Raw genomic sequence first — 10,069 nt, 5'->3', positions numbered from 1 at the left:
AGGGGCATCCGGAAGAACATCTGTAACTTCACATTTTTGTGCGGACTTGTTACGTGGTACGACGTTTTATTTGAAATTAACATCGCAAGTAAAAAACTTCAGGAGATCGACTTGGATATTTCGGGGGCAATGAAACAATTAGAGACCTGTAAATTATTTCTGCAACCGTACCGTTCAGATGAGCAATTGGAAAATATTATCCGAGAAGCACAGTGCCTGGCAGCAGCATTGGAAATTGAAGGAGACTTTCCACCTGCGGAAGAAGGTAAAACGCGTCGCAGAAAGAGACGCTTTGATTGTGAATCGCAAGATGAACCGATAAGAGATCCGAAACATTTATTCAAAGTCGGGTTCTTTACCCGGATTCTTGATTCCGCCGTGCAGACTGTTCAAGATCGCATCTTGCAATTGACAGAACACCGCAACGCGTTTATGGTAATGTATAATTTACAACAAATCAAGGATCTGACCCAAGAAAACCTTCGAGAGCAGTGTGATCATCTCGAAAAACGGCTGTCGCACGACCACCTGCGTGACATTGATGGAGCGGACCTGTGTTACGAGCTGAAATCACTCTCCAGATACGTTCCCGCAAACTGCTACACTCCAAAGAGCGTCCTGGGGTACATCTGCCGAAGCAAGATGTGCACCATTTTTCCCAACACTTGTATCGCTCTCAGAATTCTTCTTTCACTACCGGTGACTGTTGCTAGTGGTGAGCGCAGTTGCTCAAAGTTGGAACTTGTTAAAACATACCTGCGCTCCACCCTGCCGCAGGAACGGCTTGTTGGATTAGCTACGATTTCAATCGAACATGAACTTGCCTATAAATTGGACTTGGATGACGCAATTCACACATTTGCATCCCAAAAGGCACGCAGAGCGCCGATTACTTGACTTGGTTACTCATGTTAGGTTTATGGTTAAACCCTTAAAGGGTGTGTCGCCAAATAATAATTTTTTTTGTAAGTAACTTATTTTTATTATGTGTTTTTGTTTTTTTTAAGCTTTTTTTGCTGTATTTTTATTCTTTTTTCTTCCACATGGTGGACAGTATTAAAAATTAAATAATAATTTGACTGGGTTTTCTATGTTGGCCACCAGAGGGAGCACTTTCCAGAATTACAGCAAGGTGAAGAAGGTAAAGCTAGCTCATTTACAGCTGCTGTAAATGTGGGAGGGAATCTCACCCCCCCCCCTTCCCTATTTTTGGCTACAAGCCAGGAAAAGGTGTCTTCAAATTGTTAAGCATTGTCCGGCTGCCGTTTTGAGTGATTGTACAAATGGCAGCTGGCAGAAGCTATAGGAGACACCAAAAGGCGGAGGGTATGTTGACAGTCTTACTAAAAAAAATCTGAAAATACGGAGCTGTTTTCAAGGGAAATCCCCTCCTGATTTTCAGCCGTGTTTTAATCAAACTCACGTGTTTTATGGCTGTTTTTGAAGCGGTCTTTCTAGTCCATGAAAAACGGCTCCAAAACCGGCTCCAGAAGTGACACGCACTTCTTTTTCGCGGGCGTCTTTTTACGTGCTAATTTTGAAAATTAGGTGTAAAAAAATGGCCCGTTGAAACAGAACGCCGGTTTTCCCATTGAAATGAATGGGCAGATGTTTGTAGGCGTTCTGCTTTTGATTTTTCAGCCGTTTTTCGAGACTTATACGGCCCGAAAAACGGCTGAAAAGACTGAGGGTGTATTCACACGGAGTGTTTTCAGACGTAATTCTGGCATTTTACGCCTTAAAAAACGGCTCCATTACACCTACAAACATCTGCCCATTGCTTTCAATGGGTTTTCCGATGTTCTGTTCCCACGAGGTGTATTTTTACGTGTCATTGTCAAAAGACGCCCGCGTCAAAGAAGTGCATGTCACTTGGGACGTTCTTGGAGCTGCTTTTCATTGACGCCATTGAAAAACGTGTGTTAAAAAAAACTTCTGAAAATCAGGAGCTGTTTTCGCCTGGAAACAGCTCGGTATTTTCAGAGGTTTTTGCTCACTGCGTGTGAACATAGCCTAAGGCCTTATTCACACGAACGTGTTATACATCCGTGCTACGTGTGTGGTTTTCTCACGCGCATCGCACGGACCTATGTTAGGCAATGGGGCCGTTCAGACGGTCAGTGAATTTCACGTAGCGTATGTCTGCTGCGTGAAACTCACGACATGTCCTATATTTAGCCGTGTTTCGCGCAGCACGCACACATTGAAGTCAATGGGTGCGTGCAAATTGCGCTCGGCACCCGGAAGCACTTTGGGTGCGGCGTGTGATTCGCGCAACAGCCGTAAAATAAATAAATGCAAACAAAAAAGCAGCACGTGCTTTTCTGTTTATAAACAAAACCAGAGTGTCACAACGATGCCGGCTGCGCGAAAATCACTCCGCCACGCAGCACATGCTGATGACACACGGAGCTTTTGCGCGCGCAAAACGCACACGCCCGTGTGAATCCGGTCTAAGAATGATGAAAGTGAAGTGACTGACTTCAGTTGACAGGTTCACACGTCGTGTATTTGACACTTTTTTTTGCGCATTTTACGTGGTAAAACCCACATCCAAATGCTTGCTTGCGCTTTTGATATAAATAATTGGTAAAGTGCGCTGTTAGTACGTACAACGCACTTTTTTACACACTCGTTTTTTTAAAAACGCGTTGTGTAAATAAAGAAGTGTCGAGTCAATTCCTTTGCACGTAAAAAAAAACGCCAAATGTTCCCATAGTGAATGGGAGTCCTAAAAAACCGTCAAACACTTGATTATGCTTCCCATTTACATCAATGGGAGAGCGAGCCGTTCTTTTTTACGCAAAACGATTTTATAAAAACGCTTGCGTAAAAAACTAACTGTGGGGGGGTTGTGTGGGGCACCGTTCCATGTTTGGGGGGGGATTTGTGTGTGGGGGGGTGCTCGCCGCTGATTCTTCAAAACAGCTAAGCGGCTATGAAGGATCAGCGGCGCCAATGCACACCCTGCTGCACAAAAATAGGACACAGCTCAGAGCCCATTTTTTTTCAAATCTGACATATTTCACTTTATGCAGTAATAACTTCGGAATGCATAAACCTATCCAAGCGATTCTGAAACTGTTTTCTCATGACACATTGGACTTTATGTTAGTGGTGAAATTTGGTCGATTTATATTCAGTGTTTATTTGTGAAAAATAGCAAAATTTAGAAGAAAAAATAGAATAGAATTTTTCTGAATATTCAATGCATCTGCTTGTAAGGCAGGTGGTTATACCCCCCAAAATAGTTACTAGTTCACGTTTCCCACATGCCTACTTTAGATTGGCATCGTTTTGGCATCGTTTTTTGAACATTTTTTTTTTTCTAGGACATTACACGGCTTAGAACATAAACAGCATTTTCTCATATTAAGGGTATGTTCACACGCAGTGTTTTCAGGCATATTTTGGGGCGTTTACGCCTTGAAAAACGCCTGAAAAAATGGAAGCTGAACGCCTACAAACATCTGCCCATTGAAATCAATGGGAAAAACAGCATTTAGTTCATACGGGGCGTCTTTTTTACGCCGCGGTTTTAAAAAACGGAGCGTAAAAAGACGCTCCATAAAAAGAAGTGCATGTCACTTCTTGAGGCGTTTTTTGGAGCTGATTTTTCCATTGAACACTATGAAAAACGACGCAAAAGAAGCTCCAGATTAAAACAGCTCCGTATTTTCAGACGTTTTTTTTGTTAAGCGTGTGCACATACCCTCCGTCTCAGGCCGGATTCACATGAGCGTGTGCACATACCCTCCGTCTCAGGCCGGATTCACATGAGCGTGTGCACATACCCTCCGTCTCAGGCCGGATTCACATGAGCGTGTGCACATACCCTCCGTCTCAGGCCGGATTCACATGAGCGTGTGAACATACCCTCCGTCTCAGGCCGGATTCACATGAGCGTGTGCACATACCCTCCGTCTCAGGCCGGATTCACATGAGCGTGTGCACATACCCTCCGTCTCAGGCCGGATTCACATGAGCGTGTGCACATACCCTCCGTCTCAGGCCGGATTCACATGAGCGTGTGCACATACCCTCCGTCTCAGGCCGGATTCACATGAGCGTGTGCACATGCCCTCCGTCTCAGGCCGGATTCACATGAGCGTGTGCACATACCCTCCGTCTCAGGCCGGATTCACATGAGCGTGTGCACATACCCTCCGTCTCAGGCCGGATTCACATGAGCGTGTGCACATACCCTCCGTCTCAGGCCGGATTTACATGAGCGTGTGAACATACCCTCCGTCTCAGGCCGGATTCACATGAGCGTGTGCACATACCCTCCGTCTCAGGCCGGATTCACATGAGCGTGTGAACATACCCTTAGAATAAAAAATTTTTAAGGGTTCAGTTCTGAAGTGGCTTTGAGGGGCCCATATATTAGAAACTCCCATAAAACACCCCATTTTAGAAACTAGGCCCCTCAAAGTATTCACAACAGCATGTAGAAAGTTTATGAACCCTTTAGGTGTTTCACAGGAATTTAAAGCAAAGTAGAGGTGAAATTAAAAATTTCATTTTTTTTTGTCAGAAAATCCTTTTTTATTTCATTTTTTTTTTTTTTCATAACACAAAAGGTTTTACCGGAGAAACGCAACTCAATACGTATTGCCCAGATTCTGCAGTTTAGAGAAATATCCCACATGTGGCCCTAGTGCGGTAATGGACTGAAGCACCGGCCTCCGAAGCAAAGGAGCACCTAGTGGATTTTGAGGCCTCCTTTTTATTAGGCACCATGTCCGGTTTGAAGAGGTCTTGTGGTGCCAAAACAGTGGAAACCCCCAAACGTGACCCCATTTGGCAAACTACACCCCTCGAGGAACTTATCGAGGGGTATAGTGGGCATTTAGACCATACATTTTATTAATTTTTTTGCTGCATTTTGTGGAATTAGGCTGTGAAATTTAAAATCACACATAATTTCTCCCGATTACGGCAATACCCCATATGTGGTCATAAACTGCTGGTTGGCCGAATGGCGGGGCTCAGAAAGGCAGGAGCGCTATTTGGCATGTCGATTTTGCTGGATTGGTTTCTGGGCGCCATGTCGCATTTGCGGAGCTTCTGAGGTACCAGCACAGGGGAAACCCCTTAAAAGTGACCCCATTTTGGAAACTAGAGGCCTTGAGGAATTATACTTTTCATGGGGTGCATGCAACTTTTTATCAGATTTTATTTTTAAGAGGCGTGGTGACTACAAAACCACAATTCTACTGTTTATTCCTTTACAGCGTTCCCCGTGCGCTATAAATGACACATTCACTTTATTCTGCGGGGCGATACGATTACGGCGATACCAGATGTTTATAGTTTTTTTTTTATGTCTTATAACGCTTGCACAATAAATTTATTTTTATAAAAAAGCAATTACTTTCGGTGTTGCCTTATTCACACGAACGTGTCCGTTTTGCGTGCATAAAAAAAGTAGCGTTTTCCTGCATTGCATTTCCGTGTGGTATCTGTGTACGGTGCGCGTCTGCGGTTTTTACGCACGTATGTCATCCGTATCACGCGTTTTTTTACATCAGCAAAAACAACTGGAGGAGGTGTTTGTTTTTTTCCCCTCATTCCTTTAGGAACGGTTGCGTGAATCACGCTCAGCACACGGATGCGCGTCCGTGTGCTGTCTGTGATTTTCACGCACCTATTGATTTGAAAGGGTGCGTGATGCGCTAAAAACGCACAAGTATAGGACAGGTCGTGAGCTTCACGCTTAGGACACACGCTGCGTGAAAAACACTGAATGTCCCCATTGAATTGCATAGGTCCGCGCGACGGACGTTTTTTTAACGCGTGTTACACGGACGTGAAATACGCTGATGTGAATAAGGCTTAAGCCATAACTTTTTTATTTTTCCATCAAGAAAGCCGTGCGAGGACTTGTTTTCTGCGTAACGAACTGCAGTTTCGATCAGCACCATTGTTAGGTACATGCCACTTCTTGATCTCTTTTCATTCCATTTTTGGAGGGTGAAGTGACATTTTTTGATTCTGGTACGGTTTATTATCAGGCTATGTCCACACTGAGTTTTTTTAAAGTCAGAAAATTCTGCCTCAACATTCCGTCTGGAATTTTGAGGCAGGTTTTAATCTGCCTGCACGCCGTTTGCCACGTTTTTCGCCCGCGTACGTAGCCGGCAGTGGGCAAAAAACTCTGCGAAATACGCTTTCTCTGCTTCCCATTGATGTCAATGGGAAGTCGGAGACGTAAACGCCCGAAGATAGGGCATGTCGCTTCTGTTTACCGCGAGACCGGTTTTCCGCTCGCAAAAAAAACTCCTCCGCCTCCCATTGAAATCAATAGAAGGCATTTTCGGCCGTTTTTTGGCGCGTTTTCCGGCACTGTTTCCGTGTAAAAAAAAGCAAAACACGTAAAAAAACTCAGTGTGAACTGGCCCTTATTTTGTTTTTACTAAAACAGATGTGGCAGGAGAGGAGGTCCGCTTTAATGGGGGTCTATCATTGCTAGGGGGACACTTATGCTGCATTTCGGGGTAAAACGTTTGGACCGAGCAACACATTACCGCAACGTGTAAACCCAGCTTTGCATAGGCTGAAAATCCCGGACAACCAATTTACCCCCCACTAATGCTGGAGGTCCCCGGAGATGATCAGATATTGATGGTGTCGGAGATTCCCTTTAAGTGCGGAGCATGCAGATTTTTTTTAACATTTTTCGCCCACGAATGCAAAATTGTAGCAAAATACGCAGCAGTTTCACAAAACTGAACACCAGAACTCCGCATTAACGGCTGCATGGTTTAAATAAATTGTGGAAAGTAAAACCCGACAAAACCGCTATGCGCGAGTGCCCCGTAAAATACAGATTCCCAGGATGATTGCCCAATACAAGAGTGAAAAAGTTTAAAAAAAAATATATTTATTTATTGTAGAATGTGGTGGAGTTGCTGTGCTGTGTTTTGTGGCGCCGGCCCTTTAACAAGCGGTGATTGGTGAGATGAAGAGCGGGGGGGAGGGTCCGTCTTCACACGTGGATATGGCCATCAGTCCACCTTTACACAGCTCAGTCCTGGATCAGAACAGACTGGGACGTTTCCCCATTTTTTTGTCCAATCTTAAAAAAGAAAAAAATATTTTTTTCACAAAACCTTCACGACCAGGAAAAGCTGAAGACGGAGCAGAGGACGTCAGACTTACCGGATCTCGCTTCTGTTCTGCTCGTCACTGCTTCTCAGCACTGGAGGAGTCTTCATGGGAATTTCAGATGGTTTAGGTGGTAAAGGCCACGATGTTGGGGTGACAACTGCGAAAAAAAAATATCAGAAATTCAGTGCCCAGGCGGCTGTAGAAGAGATGTGAGGGGAGAAGATCATCAGTGGACGGCACTTACCTCACCTAAAGATGGTGAATGGGCCCTAAATAAAGGATGGAATTAAGATGGCCGCTTTCTCTCCCGGGAGTTTCGGGGCCCTGATGGTAAATGGGCCCCAAGCGACAGATGGAATTAAGATGGCCGCTTTCTCTCCCAGGGGTTTGGGGCCCTGATGGTAAATGGGCCCCGAGTGGCAGATGGTACTAAAATGTCCGCTTTCTCTTCCGGGGGTTTGAGGCCCTGATGATAACCGTAGCCCCCGAAAGGTCTTCCATTTCCACATCATCAGGAAATTGGCGTCCGCCAATTTCCATTTTGTCACCCTCATCCTCCACGTCCTCCATCTCCACATCATCCGGAAATTGGCGTCCGCCAACCTCCATTTTTTCGTCTTTGTCCTCCACGTCCACCATCTCCACATCATCCGGAAGCCGGCGTCCGCCAACCTCCATTTTCTCTACAGTACTCATCTTGGGAAACGTCTTCACCAACATCCTCTTCTTACACGACACCTCCATGATGAGAGCCAGCAAGAGAAACTGACACAGTGGTCAATGTGTGACCCCAATTTATAAACTTTCTGATGTCATAACTGGTTGGCCATTATGTGGAAACGGAACACGTCCAGATTACAGGCCACGCCCCTCATGACATCACGCTCAGGTTCTTCACAGTGCAGAGAAATAGAATCTTCCCACATTCTGGATGACATCACAAGAAGCGTATCCCAGTGAACCGTTACACCCGAGCGGCCATATAAAATGTAATATGGTACAAGAATACAGGCAGGAGGGTCACACTACACCCTCTGGGGAGGTTTCTATCACCTCAAAGAATTCCCAAATCAATGTGGTCAATTCCACAGACTTTCTAAAATGTAGAATCGCACCCATAAAACATACAACACAGGCATTTACATACGGGTTCATGGACTCTCCCGCAAAGTGGTGTAATATGTGACCCCATAGAAAAATCGCTCAATGTTTTTCACCCATTGGCAGCCAACGAATGTGATCCCCGGCCGCCGATGGGTTGTCAGTTTTTTCCATAAATTATTATTTATTTTTAACAAGTGAAATAAATACACATATATGGTATCGCCGCGATCGTGATGGCCCGAGCAATAAAGTTAACACAATATTTAAAGTGCATGGTGAAGACCATAAAAAAAATCTGCCCCCCCCAAAAAAAATATCATAAAAGTTAATTCATATAATATATACACACAAAAATGGTGCCATTAAAATACAACTCGACCCGCAGAAAACAAGCAAACATATAGTGACGTCGACGGAAAAATACAATAGTTACGGCTCTGGGGAAACTGCGATGCAAAAACAAATTATTTTTGTTTTTATTGTGCAAAGGTAGTAAAATATAAAAAACCTGTACATATGTGGTGTGACCAGAATCGTAGCGACACGCAGAATAACGGTAAGGCCTGAATATCGCTCAGTAATAAATTGGTCGTGTGGGATTCATACTGATCGGCTTATAAGACGCGTATGTAACTCACTCCAGCCAATACTGGGTGCTGAGCGGAGCGGAAGTCACGGCCGGTTACGTAAATGGTCTATATTCATTGTTTGCGCTCCCAGTAACCGGTAAAAAACGGAAGTGACACAAGCATGTGAAAAAGTCCTATATGTAGAAGGGGCTCAGGCTGTTCTGTTATGCTGCTCAATCCAGAACAACGAGAATATCGGAAGAGCCAGATCCATCACATGATGCAAACCAATGGCACCAAAAGAAATCTACTGACGTTAGTAGTTTCCGTCATTTTGACGGATAAAGTAGAGCTGCGTGTTGCGCTATCGTGTCCAGCAAAAATGACAGAATCTGTGGCGGAGCCTCCGACACAGGTGTGAACAGGACCATTGAGATTTTCAGATGGTACAGGAATTTTACGCCGCATGCACACGGCCGTGCCCCACCAGTGATCCGAGGAAAGATAGGACATGTTCTATCTTTCCTCGCATCGGAGACTCGGACCATTTTTCACAGACCCGATTCACCCTCTAAAGTGAATGGGTCCATGAAGACTATCGGGTGCCAATCGGATGCCGTCAAAAACGGCACAACAGTTGTGTGCAAGAAACCTTCGATCTGATCAGGAGTAAATACCACTATTAAATGTCAATAACAATATAAAATCATCATTATCATCAACCTTCTCAAAATACATAAAAAACTATGATATAAAAATACAGATATAAATTATCCAAAAACATAAAAAGATGATGACGGTGCAGTCCTAGTTATGTGACAGCTGGAGAACACTAGTGGACATGAACCATGCCTGGATCCGAGATGATGACATCACTGGAAGTGTTCGTGTCGGCAGGGGCGCCCGGGACCCACCAGTGGAATGTATCCTGGGCCTCCACCTATAGATATTACAGGTTCAGCCTCTGGTATCTTCTACTACAATCCAGAGTCAATCAGTGTAATCGGCGCCGTAGCTTCTCCATTAGAAACATCCGGCAGTGCGCTCTGACGTGAATTGGCTGCCTGTATGAAGCATATACTACCAGAGTCAGAACATTTCTATTGGACGAGCTGTGGTGCGGATTCTAGGACATCAGTGACTCTGGATTCTGCTGTTCAGTAATCACTGGCGGCACATACTCTATAGTGATTATAACATGTGCTACAGACAGGCGTACACTCCCTCTTACAAGCAGTGACAGGCGTACACTCCCTCTTACAGGCAGTGACAGGCATACACTC

General features: G+C 44.7%; 1 long non-coding RNA gene across 1 annotated transcript; it reads right to left on the bottom strand.

Moving 5' to 3' along the window:
- Positions 1-6,869: 6,869 nt before the first annotated feature.
- LOC142698194 (uncharacterized) lies at positions 6,870-9,266 on the bottom strand. Its single transcript, XR_012865725.1, has 3 exons — positions 7,358-9,266; positions 7,165-7,270; positions 6,870-7,081 (listed from the first exon to the last, which is right to left on the bottom strand). It is a non-coding gene; the product is annotated as an uncharacterized LOC142698194 (long non-coding RNA).
- Positions 9,267-10,069: the final 803 nt, after the last annotated feature.

The sequence above is a fragment of the Rhinoderma darwinii genome (assembly GCF_050947455.1).
Source record: "Rhinoderma darwinii isolate aRhiDar2 chromosome 12 unlocalized genomic scaffold, aRhiDar2.hap1 SUPER_12_unloc_6, whole genome shotgun sequence".
NCBI lineage: Eukaryota > Metazoa > Chordata > Amphibia > Anura > Rhinodermatidae > Rhinoderma > Rhinoderma darwinii.
The sequence above is the reverse complement of the archived record's forward strand: the minus strand, read 5'-3'. Positions and strand labels throughout refer to the sequence as shown.